Below are 5,451 nucleotides of genomic sequence, written 5' to 3'. Positions count from 1 at the left end.
CCAATTAGAGTGTAAGTTTGGCTGCGTTTCGCCGCCGGCCCCAGGGCCACGCCGGTTAGATTCTCGGAGTGCCTTATTGTTTGAGATGCAGGGGATGGAAGGATGTGCGTCTGTCTTTAACGCGCATGCACAACCCGTGTCCTTATCCTGCTTCTCCGTGTTTTCATCACAGTCTCCTGTAGCGTCTCGGTGGGGGTCTCCGTGGAGGTCTCGGCGGTAGCTTCCCGTGTCCTCCCTTCCATTTCCTTCCTTATTTTAACCGCAGAAAGACGTTTTTGTGGGGTTTTTTTGTCTTCTTGAAGGAAGAGACGTTGTTGTAGACGCTGATTTGCCAAATGGGGTATCCAATCGGAAAGATGTAGGAAAGGAAGGGTTAATATCGGAAAGAGTCGGGGTTATAGTGGCCGGTGGGATGTGGGTGATATGACCCTGTTCTGCATCAGTGCTCTGGTACTGAAAGGGTTAACACAGTGATGCTGCCATAAGTCTCAATGTATATGTGCTGACACCCCTCCCCATACCAGTCCCCTGCGATTAACCCTTTCATTGCTAGGAGCTCTGTGATAAAGATTATTGAGGCCAGTATATCGCGCGCGGCTTTCGCTGTCCGTGGCTCCAGATGATTCTAGGGCCCCGGGTCGGCCCCAAATCACCCCCCGGAGCGTGGCCCTCATCCTGCTCTCTGGACTCATTGGCTTCGTGATGTCCGTCCCTGTGCGAAACGCAGCGGCCTCTCCCCCGTGCACCCCCCCTCCCCACGCGTGACCCCCGCTGTCTTCACTTACAAAGAGCGATTGTCCCCGGGCAGCCGAAGCGGCGAGTCGGACGTAATCATGACTCTGCGTGTTTTAAAGGTTAACAGACCCGAGTTCATGCAGCAAGAAGCAAACTGTGGAGGTACGGCCTTATTCCGCCCCATTCTCTCTTCTGTCTACCCAACGTATACCCCCTCCTGGGGGTATTTATTCTGCCCCATGAATACCAGACTCCCCCCGTCCCGTGTGTTTCAGTCACTAAATGGCTTGTATTTCCGTGGCCTTCGGCTTCCGCACCTCGGGATCCTCTGCAGCAGTGCGATGGTTAATTCCGCTGCAGGCCGAACATCACGTTTATTATACCGGTCCTGCCGCGCGTTCCGCAGAACCTGCGATTCGGGGGCTTTTACTTTTTCTTGATGACGTTTTAGGCGTTTTTGCGAGCGGAATCCCCCCGGCGTCTCCGGAAACAAAATCCTCTTTCTGGGAATGTTTTTAGGAAAGCGATTTGTTGGTTTTTTAGGGTTTATAGAATGCTTTTAATTGTCGGAATCGGGTGGCTTTCGGAGATTTTATTATCTGGCGGATGAATCCAAACCCCTCGGCGCCCCCCCCCCAGTGTTTTAGGCAGATCCCAAAAAAAGAAGCTATTGGTTGAATAAGCTTTTTCCTGTAAATTCTCTTTATGTAATAATCGGTATGGAGTCCCAAACGCTGCGGGAGCCGATTTATCAGCCCACTAACCCATCCCCCCCCCGGGCAGATTATGGAATCTTCCATATGTTAGGAGGGGTGTTTCCCCCCCCAGTATTTTCCCAAATATCCGGGTTCTGGTGAAGGAAGGGGGTAGATGGGGGGGGGTGATTCTAACTGAATGGTAACCCAACTCCTGTCGTGCAGCGTCGGCGAGCGTTCTCAAGCCATATGATTTAACCCTACGCGGTTGGTGCTGAATTCTACTTTTACAACTTAAATAATTTGTCCTGGTCTCCTCTGTGTTTTTTTTTCTTGTTTGGCAGAATTTGCCAATTTCAGAGACCGCATTTTTTTTTTTTTTTGTCAGCGTTTTGTTTTTGCGGCGGATGAGTTTGTCCCTCATCCCGTTAAATCCCCGCGCAGATCCCAGACCAATGCCCTGGAGGCAAACACCCCCCCCCGTACCGGTGTCCTACGCTGGGACCCCCGACCCGTACCCTTATCTGAATCTCCTTCCAGAATTGGCCGTCGGGGTTATTTTTTCATCCAAACGTCTACTTTTTGTCTTCTCTTCTCACGCGATGTCATTTTCAGACGTACAATTTTTTTTTTATTTTTTTTTTAAATGTATCCTTTTAGTGAAATTACTAAGAGGTCTCAATTGTTAACCTGGTCCGTGGCCAGAGCTGTATCGGGAAAGTTGGCAGGTGTCAGGGGAACCAAACCATGTTCTGATCCAGCCCCGGATCATGGGCATTGTAGTGCAGCAGATTCTTGGCCTCCCACGGTTGGAATTTTGTCTGCTTGAGGACAAAAGGACAAAAGGTTGGTAAAAACAACAACAAAAAAAAGGAAATTATTGCCTTTTTATCCCAAAGCCGTCGGTTTCTCTGACATCTGAACGGACGATCCGACTCGCCGGCCCCCGGATTCCCTACTCGAGCGCGCTGCAGACATCCGATCGGCCCCGCTGAACGCCGAAAGCACAGTCCTCGCGCCCGCAGGCTTCCCGTAGCTCTGTGACTTTGTCACAATGGTTGAAAAAATGATTACGTTTGGGTCGGGTGGGATTTGTAATATTTAGGTGGGGGAGGGTGGGATTACGCAGTGTTTGCTCTAAATTGTCGTTTTGTCGGTTTTGCAAAAACTGCAATAATTTTCTTTTTATTATGATTTTTTTTAGTCTTACATGACGGGGGTTGGAGAGGGGGGGCGTATACGGCAGTGTGCTTCGGAATGTAGCCTACGGCTGTGATCTTCTATATAGATATATATATATATACATATATATATATTTTTGCTTTGCCTGTAATATTCGCTTCCATAATGTGTTTCTGATGGGGCACTTGGCGAATAAATGAAGAAAAAAAATTAGCCAGGAACCATCAAAAAATTGCTTAAAAGAAAAAAAAAATGCTCACACGAAGAACTGGTTACCTACAAAATATAGCATTCATGTTCGACAAATCTGTCTTGATTCAAAGAAAAAAAAAGTGTATAACATTATAACTACTTGAATGCCTCTGTGACTGAAAGTTTCACTTTGTTTTGACCTCCGCTGCCCCCTGTAGACCCCTCCGACAGCAGTGGGGTCCATTATTTTTATTTTTTATGACGTCGAGAGTATGCCTAATGTTTTATTCCTCACCTCTCTTCCCTTCATGCCTCCCCTCTTTGTAAATACATTTTGTTCTGTGTGACACAATTCCGAAATAGTTACCTGGTATCTGTAATTTGCATTAAATAAAAAGTAGGTTAGTCTGGAAATGAAACAATAAAAATTCAAAAAAAAAATGGAAGAAATTGTTTGTGTATTTGTGTCCAAGTCTTTTCCCGAACGCTTTGTTGACCCTTCAAAAAGAAAGCGGGGTCTGAGTATAAACCCCATTACAGCTGCGGCGTGTAACGGAGACTGTGTGAGACCTCTGTAAATGGAGTAATTTGGGTTGGGGGGAAAAAAGACAAGACCCCCAACTCTCCGCTGTTTATCCAAAACCCCCACATTCAAGCGATTTTCCAATTCTGCCTCCAAAAGGCGAAAAATTCTTCCCTGACTCCAAAATGGCCTCTGATTTCTCACTCAACAAACTTTAACTAATCCCGTCCTTATAACCCGTTATATCCCTGTATATTCCTCATATTATATATTATATACTCTCTGCCCGTATCACTAATCCCGTCCTTATAACCCGTTATATCCTGTATATTCCTCATATTATATATTATATACTCTCCGGCCCGTATAACTAATCCCGTCCTTATAACCCGTTATATCCTGTATATTCCTCATATTATATATTATATACTCTCCCCCCGTATAACTAATCCCGTCCTTATAACCCGTTATATCCTGTATATTCCTTATATTATATATTATATACTCTCCCCCGTATAACTAATCCCGTCCTTATAACCCATTATATCCCCGTATATTCCTCATATTATATACTCTCCGGCCGTATAACTAACCCAGTTCTTATAACCCGTTATATCCCTGTATATTCCTCATATTATATATTATATACTCTCCGGCCGTATAACTAATCCCGTCCTTATAACCCGTTATATCCCTGTATATTCCTCATATTATATATTATATACTCTCCGACCCGTATAACTAATCCCGTCCTTATAACCCGTTATATCCTGTATATTCCTCATATTATATATTATATACTCTCTGCCCGTATCACTAATCCCGTCCTTATAACCCGTCATATCCTGTATATTCCTCATATTATATATTATATACTCTCCGGCCGTATAACTAATCCCGTCCTTATAACCCGTTATATCCTGTATATTCCTTATATTATATACTCTCCGGGCCGTATAACTAACCCAGTTCTTATAACCCGTTATAGCCCTGTATATTCCTCATATTATATACTCTCTGATCGTATAACTAATCCCGTCCTTATAACCCGTTATATCCCTGTATATTCCTCATATTATATATTATATACTCTCCGACCCGTATAACTAATCCCGTCCTTATAACCCGTTATATCCTGTATATTCCTCATATTATATACTCTCCAGCCGTATAACTAATCCCGTCCTTATAACCCGTTATATCCCTGTATATTCCTCATATTATATATTATATACTCTCCGGCCGTATAACTAATCCCATCCTTATAACCCGTTATATCCTGTATATTCCTCATATTATATATTATATACTCTCCGGCCGTATAACTAATCCCATCCTTATAACCCGTTATATCCTGTATATTCCTCATATTATATATTATATACTCTCCCCGTATAACTAATCCCGTCCTTATAACCCGTTATATCCCTGTATATTCCTCATATTATATATTATATACTCTCCTCCCCGTATAACTAATCCCGTCCTTATAACCCGTTATATCCTGTATATTCCTCATATTATATATTATATACTCTCCGGCCGTATAACTAATCCCGTCCTTATAACCCGTTATATCCTTCTATATTCCTCGTATTATATATTATATACTCGCCGGCCGTATAACGAATCCCGTCCTTATAACCCGTTACATCCCTGTATATTCCTCATATTATATATTATATACTCTCCGGCCGTATAACTAATCCCGTCCTTATAACCCGTTATATCCCGTATATTCCTCATATTATATATTATATATTCTCCATCCGTATAACTAATCCCGTCCTTATAACCCGTTATATCCCTTTATATTCCTCATATTATATATTATATACTCTCCATCCGTATAACTAATCCCATCCTTATAACCCGTTATATCCCTGTATATTCCTCATATTATATATATTATATACTCTCCGGCCCGTATAACTAATTCCGTCCTTATAACCCGTTATATCCTGTATATTCCTCATATTATATATTATATACTCTCCGGCCGTATAACTAATCCCGTCCTTATAACCCGTTATATCCTGTATATTACTCATATTATATATTATATACTCTCCGGCCGTATAACTAATCCCGTCCTTATAACCCGTTATATCCCTGTATATTCCT

Source organism: Spea bombifrons, chromosome 2, assembly GCF_027358695.1.
Source record: "Spea bombifrons isolate aSpeBom1 chromosome 2, aSpeBom1.2.pri, whole genome shotgun sequence".
Lineage (NCBI taxonomy): Eukaryota > Metazoa > Chordata > Amphibia > Anura > Pelobatidae > Spea > Spea bombifrons.
The sequence above is the reverse complement of the archived record's forward strand: the minus strand, read 5'-3'. Positions refer to the sequence as shown.